The sequence below is a fragment of the Camelus ferus genome, chromosome 23, assembly GCF_009834535.1.
Source record: "Camelus ferus isolate YT-003-E chromosome 23, BCGSAC_Cfer_1.0, whole genome shotgun sequence".
Lineage (NCBI taxonomy): Eukaryota > Metazoa > Chordata > Mammalia > Artiodactyla > Camelidae > Camelus > Camelus ferus.
Genome location: NC_045718.1, coordinates 32,867,647 through 32,877,985, shown reverse-complemented (window position 1 = coordinate 32,877,985; position 10,339 = coordinate 32,867,647). Strand labels below are relative to the sequence as shown.

Here is a 10,339-nt window from a genome sequence, read left to right as displayed (position 1 = left end):
CCCCTCCTCGTGTCTCCACAAAAATGGTTTTGAGTGTATGACGGTATGTTCCAAAGAACAAAATAGAAGAATAATGAATTATTAGCATTATCATTACTACTATTATTGTGTTTATAGTAATAAAAATCGATTTCTTTGGATTTTATGGCATTTTCAAATTTGGAAGGGATACTAACGTTCAGCTAGTTCAAAAGGAAGTTCAGCCAGTCCAATGTGTACTCCAGTTCTAAAGTCTTTGATCATTTCTTTATGAAGTAATTATCCCCCCTTTCCTTGAAATTTCAATGAAATGGACTGTCTTCCAAGGAAATCTGAGCTCTGTTCTGACAGTTCTAATATTTCATGCTCTAATTATCAAGTTGTGTAGAAATCTTTTAAGTTCTACCTTTCAGTTTTAGCTCTGTCTTCTAAAACTTCATGTGTCCAACATGGTAGCCCCTTACATGTTTTAACAGATCTCTTCTCTTTCGCCACCTGAAAAGCCCAAATGTGTTCAAGAATTCTTCCAGTGATATGGTTTTGGATTTTCTCACCTTTCTAATTGGTCAGCTCTAAGTATTTCTGTTTTCTGTTTCTTTCTTAAAATGAGCTGAATAACCAGGTATGGTATGATTGGGGTGTCCAATTCACCACTTGATATTTGCACCAACCAGATTTGCTTACCTTTCTCCAAGACTTCATCTTTGCTTTTTAGCACAAATATAAAGCCTTGCTATTTGTTTGCTTTGGCCACTTTATTCCAAAATGTGCTCCTTTATTAAAATATTCTCTGAATGTTTTCATCCAGGTGGGTTTATCTCCGACATTCCTATCCTTGGACACTCAGGAAAGTGAGCATCTGGAGAAATGGGACCAGAAAGATGAGCAGCAAAGTGGGCACGTCTCAAGGGGAGGAGACAAGGAAGCTGATTTCAATACAAGAAATACGGACTTCAGAAAAGGGGCTAAGTTTGATTTCTGTTCACCTAAAGAGAACAACTGGGAGCAGTCAGGGCTACTTCCTGGGGTGGGGGGGAGAGGGTTCCCAGACCTTAGTCACAGTGGTTAAGAGCACAGGACTGGGAAGAGATCAGATCTGGGTTCAAGTCCTGGCTCGGCAACTCCCTGGTTCAGTGGTCTTTGGCAATTTTCTGTGTCTCTTCAGAGACTCAACCTTTCCCTCTACAAAACAAGGTCGATATTATCAACTTCACTGGATCCTTTTCAAGACTCAATGGGACAAGCTAACCTCAGGAGACACTCAGGTGGCCAGGATTCTGTGTCCATGTCCTGGGATCTCTTCTCCACATGTGCTCACTTGTCCTGCTTCAGCTCACTTTACAAGAAAGGTTTTATGTAGTACATTAGATTCATGTTCAGAAATAATCACTCCTTCCCCATCGTCCCCATGGGAAGAATAGAATTCCCCACTCCATCAGTGGCGACCTCGGCTGTGTGAGTTGTTTCGGCCAAGGGGATGTCATGAAGCTGTAGTCTTGAAAAGTGTCTTCTTGCTTGAGCTTACACTTTTGAACCTATTCCCATGAAGAGAATGTGCCAAGGACAGACAGCTCATCTCAGGAGGAAAATGAAAGTCACAGGGAGCAGCACTGAATCTCCCCAGCCAAGGCCACCCCAGATCAGCAGCCCCATAGCTGACCCCAGGCAGCGGCAGATGCCTGGGTGAGCCCAGCTGAGACCAACAGTCCTGGGCTGTCAACCAGCACACCCGTGAGCTAAATAAATGCATTTTTGTTTATTTCCTGAGATTTCTGTGGCTGTTCTAATGTGCAGTAATACGGCGGCCTTAGTTATCTGAAATAACCAATAAACTAAGATGTATGCAGCTGACAAAGTTTCAGGTTTCCCTCTTCTGGAACACATGGGAAGCCAATATTTTTATTTTCAGTAAATATTTGAGTGAGTACTCAGTGCTAGGTGCCCCATGGTAGTTAATGTTCCCTTGAACAAGGGACTCGTCTCTGAAAAAGCCTACTTAAAGCAGGACAGGATTATACTAGAGCCCAATTCCCTTGTCTCAAAGTTGTTCCATTCAAAGCACAAAACAATCTGCTGTTCATGCAGGACTTGTACTGACTTGTCCCTTTTAATCTCTGCACATCTCTCTGCCTTGTGGACTCTGGGCATCATTCTGTTCCCCTCGTTCCCAGGGCTGGTCAACTTGCACCTCCTGGACAATCCCTGTAATGCTGGGCGATGAGGGAGACTTTTATTAAGTGGAAAGCTCTTCCCTTCTCTTTCAGTAAAGTGTTCTGAACCCTACTCCCTGTCTTGTCCACATTCTTAGGCAGGTGCGCCAGACAGATCCTGCACTATATGGCCGTTTGGAGTGTGGAGGAAAAGATAGACGCCAATAAGGACTTGTTTTCCCTGAGCTATGACCCTGTCAGGACGGGTCTTGCAGCGAGATTGCAGGAGGCCTTCACTCTGGTTCTCTAAAGTCTGGGGCTGTAACTGCACAGAAGAGGGTGCTCTTGTGTAAAGCTGTGGCCGGCTTCCTGGGAGGAGGTGAAGTTTCCTTGTTCCTTGAGTGGATGATTCATTGCTTATGCTTTTTGGTAAATGGAGTCTGCGTTAGTGCACACCTATTCTGCAACAATAGTGTTTTTAAAAAAACTGCAAAAATATCAGGAAACTCATTTATATCAAGGCTGCACATCTGTCACCTCTGCGGTTCTGAGATGACATGGCCAACTTTTATCTGCATCCGCCCCTCTTTGACCCCACCTGCCAGGCCCTCTAAGTGAAAATTATCAAGGAATAAGGAAAAAATCTGGTGCCATTCTTTTTTAGAATTTTCAAATTGCTTTCACCATTTGGGAAATAACTACTTAGCCATTAATTCATTTCTCATGTAAATATTTATTTAAAGCCAGTTATTCAGCTTTTTAATGCTTTCAGGGGAAAAAATTTCAAGCTCCTTCCCTTTCAATCAAACCCAAACAATCTGGTCCCTACTTCTCTATTTGATATAATCTCAGGCTCATTGCCTTCATGTTAGCTCTTTTTGGCCTCAGTCTTTTGCTGTCATATTCCATTTTATTGGAATTATTTTTTTTCTGGCTCTTATTATGCCTTTTTTTTTCTCATTCTTTTGAGTTCAGCACAAGTGTCATATTTTCAGACAGACTTTCCCTAAACCCATTTATTAGTCATGGTCCTCCAGAAAGTCAACTGGAGACATAGAAAGATAGATAGATAGATAGACAGACAGACAGACAGAGATGGAAATATGCAGATCTAAGTTTATTATAAAGGGACTGGATCATGTGCTTATGGAGGCTGAGAAGTCCAAGATTTGCAGTCCACAAACTGGGGACCCAGGAGAACTCAGAGTATAACTCCAGTCTGAATCTTACTCAGCCTTTTTGTACTTTTCAGGCCTTCAACTGATTGGATGAGGCCCACCCACACTGGGGAGAGCAATCTGTTTTGCTTGGCTTGCCAATTCAAATATTCATCTCATCCAGAAACACCCACATAAACTCACCCAAAATAATGTTTAACCAAAAAGCTGAACATCCCACGGCCCAGTCAAATTGACTTGTAAAATCAACCATCACACTCCACGTCTACATCAGTTTTTTCCTAATTACCATTGCTTCATCCTGTCTGTCTTCTCTGTGTTTATCACGATTTGCACATGCCTCATTTATTTATTTGTCACACTTACTGTCTTTTTTTTTTCTTTCTACAGCATGAGCTCCATGAGAGTAGGAACATAGACTGGTGTGTTTATTTCTCTCTCCCCTGAGCCCAGAAGATGCCAGAAACCCAATAAACACCTAACATGTATTTTTGAATGAAATAAGTACAAATAAAAAATAAAATAATTGTACAGTGAAATAAGAGATATCTAAAGGCAATATTAACAGAATGTTATGAGAATATGGAAGAGCAGAAGCTTAATTCTTTTCGGAAGAATCAGGAAAGGCTTTACAATGAGGAGACATTTGAGTTGGGTCCGGAAACATGAAGAGGACTCAACTAAGCAGCAGAGGAGGAGAAAAATGGAAGCAAGATTTGCAGAATAGACCAAACAGTATCTTCAAAGATTGAGGGGGTGGAGGTTCAAAGGATCAGCATATTCCAGAAATGATAAGAAAGCCAGGGTGTCCAGGGATTAGAGCAGGTTGAGAAGGGTCTATTTGAAGCTGCAGGATCTGGACCTGACTTAGAAGGAATTGGGAAGGCATTGGAGGCTGGAGTTTTGAACAGGAATATTCAAAACCAGTTTGAAGATTTTGAGAAACTGATGCCCAGGGAACCCATTAGAAAGGAGTTACAACAATGTGGATGAGAGAAGACGAAAGAGCAGCAGAGGCACAGGGTGAGTCTGACTTCCCTCCTGGGCAGGTGGGGCTGAGGCGTTGGCAGGAGCTGGAGGGCCCAATGGGCAGCCCTGGTTGTGGGATTGGGTAAAGCTGGCCTGTGGCTTTGGAGATGGGCTACAAGGATCTAGGGTTTCATCCAGCATAATACAGCCTTGAGAAGCAAGAGGCAGTTTGGCATCACACGGACATGAGATGGGAAAGTGGGCACAGAGCAGCATCTGGGCCTGAAGCAGAGATTTTGCCACAGGAGCAAGATGAGATGTGGAGAACATGCCAGGTAGCAGGGCAGCGTCTGCACAACTGGCTGATGGAAGGATCCTTCATGGAGAGTGGACCTGCCTGGAAGGGAGCTGTTAAAGGTACTGTTCACATTCAAGCAAAATAAAAGAGAAGAAAATTGGTTTGGGTCTACTTTTGAGGTGGAATTTATAAAACCTGGTGAATAATTAGATATAGGATAATGGGGGTGAAAAAAAAAAAGAAAATTGAGAATGACTCCCTTGGAAACTAGAAGGAGAGACTAGAGAAATAATAGATTTGGGTGTCATGTTTGAGGGAGACTGTTTCCTCCAAGTGGAATTGTTAAGCTACTTCACCTGGGTGCCCAAAAGTCAGCCCCTCAATATTCAGGTGGTGGGAATTTTCTTAAGAATATTATTCACCAAATAGGTCTATGAGGAGAACATATACTGCTCAGTTCTAAACCTTTGCATATTCCAGAACAATTCTTTTCCTTAGAACAGGCACCAGAGAATTTAACCCTGTATTCATCATCATCATCATCATCATCATCTTTTCATCTGAAGCCGAGCAGCTCTTATGTCCGGAGCACTCATTGTAATAATAACCACTGTTTATTGCGCACTTCCTATTTCCCAGGATTCTACTGAGTCTTCTCCACATGTTGACTCAAACCCCAGACCGAAGTGAAGTAAGCACATCATTACCCACTTGTTACAGAGGAAAGAACGAGGCACATGGAGAGAAGTGACCTGCCCAGGTAGATGGAGAAATCAGACTCGAGGAATGTGCTCCAGGTGTATTAGTCTTTGGTCCTCCCAGCACGTTTGGAGCATCATGTTTATTCCCTTTTCACAGGAGCAAAGAACATAAGGTATGAGGTTACATCAATTTCCCCAAACCATCCAGCCCACAGATGCCAGAACTGATATTTGAAGGGACCATTTTTAAGCCAGAACACAGGAAAGAGAGGCAGTGCCTGACAGTTAGCTTTTCAGATTGCAATGTGAGTGCCTGGCATTAAACTTCTGATTGCAGAGGCACCCATTTCCAAGACATCCATCTTGAATAAACATGTTACCAGCTACGCAACTAGATAAACAGCCAGGCTGCCCCAAGCACCAAGTTCATCTTATAGAAAGCCCTGTGGGACCTAGGTCACTAATTACTAGCTTTTCCTTTCCTGCACTTTAATACTCTTTTTTTTTTTTTTTAACATTTTTTATTGAGCTACAGTCATTTTATAATGATATGTCAAGTTCCAGTGTAGAGCACAGCTTTTCAGTTATACATGAACATACATATATTCATTGTCACATTTTTTAAAAAATTCACCAGTAAACAAAGAACCTGTGAAACCTTAGGCATCCCATCCTTCACCCCAATGAAAGCATAGCCTTGGGTCCAAGCTCTCTCTCTCTCTCTCTACCAGAGACCTCACTGTGTGGCCCCGAGCATGCCCTGTACCTTCCAGGACCTATGAGTAATAAATCTTGTTTTTTCGAAGCTCCCTGGTGGCTGCTGCTGAGATAAGTGTAGTGATCATAATAAGAACCACAAAGGCTGGTCCAGCCACACTGGCTCGTGAGTCTGGGGAAATGTGTTGCTGGGAGGGTGGGTTTCGCCACCAACAGTAGAGGCCCCCTGCGCTCCTAGCTGATAACATCACTGTCAATAGGCTGACATTAGTACAAAACAGGGGACCATTTCCAGAGCTCTTCTGATTTGCTGTATTCAAAAGGGAACGGGTACAGGGAAACGGATAACATTGTAAAGGCAGCAAAAAATAGTAGTGAATATTTATCAAACATACACGAAGTGAAGTGGTCCACATTGCTGTCTCCTGTACAAGTTATTACCATCCCCAAGTCACAGATGAGAGTTTGAGGACAAAGTAACTTGCTCAGGTCACACAGCAAATGACAGAGCCAGGATTCCAACCTAGGTCTGACTCCTGAATATTACTCAAATATGGAGAATTAGTATGCCCTGCTCTGTTTATCTGAGCCCTCTGAGCTGCTGTTAGAGACCACTTTCCCTATCACTCAGCTTTATATCTGAGAAGATGATTTAAAAACACTTCTCCAGCCTACCCATTTCCACATGCCCTCAGCTCCCATTCTGCCTAAAATTAGACCTTTCTTCCAATCTCTTTCTCTGTCAAATCTGAAGGCGTCATCAGACCCAGAGATGCCACCTGGGCAGAAACCAGTTACTTTTTTCTATGTGTATATCTGAGAATCCTTACACAGCGTCGGGCCAGACTAGTAGGTGTTATTCAGCACCAGCAGCAATCAGTGTCTCTAGGCATGTATTTTTATTGTCCAGGAAGGTAATAGCTTCTTAAAGCCATAACAGAGCACGATTTCTCCATACGTTGACTGTCTATTTAGTCATCTCTGCATCCCACTTCCCCTCATATGGAAACATTGTGAGGATCTTTAATGAACAGTGAGCCACCCGCTGGTTCACCAGCAGTCTGCCCCGGTGCTCCCCGCAGGAACATTCCATTAGAACTACTGTCTGACCAACAGACCAGCGTAGGGGTGATTGACTGTGCAAGGAATTACTTTTTGAGCTCAGGCCTCAAGCACTGATTTAAGAGTAAAATTACTGTCTTCTTACTCTCCTAACCTCAGCCCCTTACTTTGGATGAGCTTGATACATTTGGAACGGAAGGACTGGAATATTGGGCAGTGGACAATGTTTGTATTGGAGCGTTCTAAAAAGAAACGTAGAAATCGCTAGCTTCCTAGCGAGTTTTGCTGTATGTGCACCCCAACTGGCATCAAAGGAAGCAAAGTAGAGGGTGGCTTTTACTCTTCTGGAATCTATAGTTTTATTCTGCATTTTAGTCTAGCAAGTGGGTGAGCTACTTGATTTGTGCGTAGGTGTTAGTTCACGTGTTCTCAGGTCTTGGTTTATAAAGGTGACTGAGTGATGACTTGAAAGAAGAATTTACTACTTATTCGAGTCCCCAGGAGAAGGGGCCATGCCATGCCATGTCACACAGGGCCACACGGGAAGGCATCAGGCTGGGAAAGGAGGCAGAAGCGAGAGTGAAGGGAAGGCAGTGGCCACTGCCTTTATTGGAGTTTCCACCAGAAAGGCAAGGCAAGGCAGAGGAAACAGCTTAGAACAGACCAGTTTGAATAATTCCAGCAGGTTCTGGGGCATGGAGCCTGTCCCTCGCAGTTTGGTACCCGGCCCTGGGTTGATTTAGGTCTGAGAAAATACTGGCTCGATGTGTGAGAGCTGGATAGAGGAGATGATTGGGGGTATGGATGGGGATTGGCTGGACGGTTTATGGTTGTGAGTTTTGTATGCCTGCAGTAGCTGGATCACAAGAGAAATGCAAGGAACTCTGGCCATTAGTTTGGCTCTGTAATTAATGGAGGCCAAATAGACAAACACAGAATCTAAGAAAACACAGACCACTGCTGTGGAAAACTCTAGGGCATACTTCTTGCATTCTTTCCATCCCATTTCTCATTTCCCCTCACTCCCCACAGGCCAGCGTGATGGATGAATGAGTAGTTCATTGCAGGCTGGTGGCCTCTCTTAGTATTGGCTTCAAGCTCTGGTTGTATAAATCTAGAGCTGCAGTGGACCACGTCTCCATGGCCAGTGTATAGCTTTGTCCTACCATCCTACCCAAGAGCTGGGGCTCCCCTGGGCATTGCCAGTGACCTGACTTTGGTGGCCATCAGAAGATAGGACATCTGCATGAGCTAGGCACTCAACACTTCTAATGTAGGGAGCGTGAAGACCAGCGGGCAGTCCTGATGCTCTCTCTCAGAGAAGCTGTGATTTAATTTGGAAGAGAAAGGATGGGTGAGCAGATTTTTTAGCAGGAGTCTTCAAAACAGCAGTGATGGTAAAAAGTATTCAAGGACAGGAGACTGGCTGCTTATTCGGAGAGCAGTCAGAATACAGGAGCCAATCCAGAGTCACTAACACCCACCACCATCCTCGTTGTCTTACTACTGGGACTCCAAAGGTGTCGACTGTGACTCTTTGAAAGAGTCAGAGCCAATCTTCGCAGGTTGCTTGTCTGCAGTAAACATGAATGTCTACAGTAGGATAACATTTCATAGGAATGGATCTTGTGATAAAATATATAAAAATGTAATTAAGGGATTTGTAGAGGAAGAACATATTCAGAGATGGGCTTGTGCCTCATTCTTTGGAGAGAAGAAGATGGCTGGAAATAGTTTACAGTAACCACATCAAAAGAATACACTAACATTCTTTTGAAATTCATTTTTCCCTTTGCATTTCTACCACTGGAGGAGTAAAGTTGCTCTGAGAGAGAGCCCTTTTGGAAAAGAGATCAGGAGAAAAACAGAAAAGGGAAATAAGAAAGAAAAGAGATCAACAAATAGCTGTAGTGACAGCAAAAAAGATGGCAGAGATTAGAAATAATGAGTGAGGTTAATGAAAAATAAAGATGACTCTAATGTGGACCCAGAAAGGAGCATTGTCTCAGGTTACTTAGTGCAAGAGGGAAAAAAATCACTCATGCTGACCTCAGTTAAGGAAATGAAGCTCAGAGAATATGCAGGGACTTCATAGAAATTAGCATCCTCAGGCAGCTACTTGCTCCATAGCCCTCCATGAGTCTATCAGATCAGTTCCTTCTCAACACATCTGCTTAGTCCTTGTTCTGAAGCTTCAGTCCCTAAACCCATGACCTTCCATCTCAAGTGTTCAACCCTGACCGACTGTTTCTGAGCATTTCCCCTCAATTTCTGAGACAGAAATCTAATTGGTTCAGTATTGTGGGACCCTTGGCCCATCAGCCAAGGTGGCTGCGTAAAGGGTGGGTTGTCCAGTTGTACTTAGGTTGGCCTTTCTAGGCTGTGAGTGGAGAAGGTCCTTCAGGAAAGAAGTGTGTGATGGGGAATGTAACTGGACGCTTCCAGTACAAAATCACCCCTGGGCCATTAAATCAGCCATTCTTTGGCTTGCTTTGTTTTTGCCCACCCTTTGCCCTTCACTCTAATGATACCCACCATTGGGAATATATTTCATATTCCCCCAAATTGTGCCCCTTCTCAAATTTATCTCTAGTTTCTCCTTCACAAATTATTCTCAATGTCAGGCCACAGTGACTTTCTAGCTTACATAGCATTTTTGTAATCCATAACCCCACGATCAACTTAATTGTAATCTCTTTATTGACGTAGTGTATTTCATAGGTTATTTACTGATTCGTGTGTGTGTGTGTTAGGATTTCAATGAAAATTGACTAACGGGGGTGAATGTGTCAGTTGAAGCCCTTGTTATCTCAATTACTTTTATTCTGCTTGCCAGGAAATGTGCGAATTAAAAAAGCAAGGTGGTTTGGAATCATTCTGTGAAGGGAAAGTATAAGCTTTCCATATTTCAGTACTCCTAATAGCAGCACTATATTCAGATGGTGCTACACAGGAAGCACACAAGCCAAATATGAGAACCATCTGGGAGGTGCTCCTGTAAATCATGCCATGCTCGTAAGGTGACACTAACAACAGGCAGAAATCAAAATTATTGTAGTTGTTGCATATATGCAGCAAACTAAATGTAGGGTTGAATTTCTTCCCTTATTTTCTATTTTGATTTAATTTGTATTTTTTGATTTTTGTCTTTTTTGGTGAAAGAGAAGAAGCAAATGTAAGAAGTTTATGCTGACATTAAAATATATTTAAAAAGAGAGATCTGTACTTGCTGGAAAAATAGAAAGCAGGGGAAAATATTACTGAATGTGTATAATACAGGATCAT

The 10,339-nt window shown here is 42.9% G+C and overlaps 1 long non-coding RNA gene across 2 annotated transcripts; it reads left to right on the top strand.

The window, feature by feature from the left end:
* Positions 1-1,018: 1,018 nt before the first annotated feature.
* On the top strand, positions 1,019-6,826 carry LOC116659283. 2 transcript variants are annotated; one of them, XR_004314554.1, is made up of 4 exons: positions 1,019-2,508; positions 3,698-4,330; positions 4,582-4,693; positions 5,214-6,826. It is a non-coding gene; the product is annotated as an uncharacterized LOC116659283 (long non-coding RNA). The 2 variants fall into 2 exon arrangements; XR_004314553.1 differs by having other exon boundaries at positions 3,698-4,693.
* Positions 6,827-10,339: the final 3,513 nt, after the last annotated feature.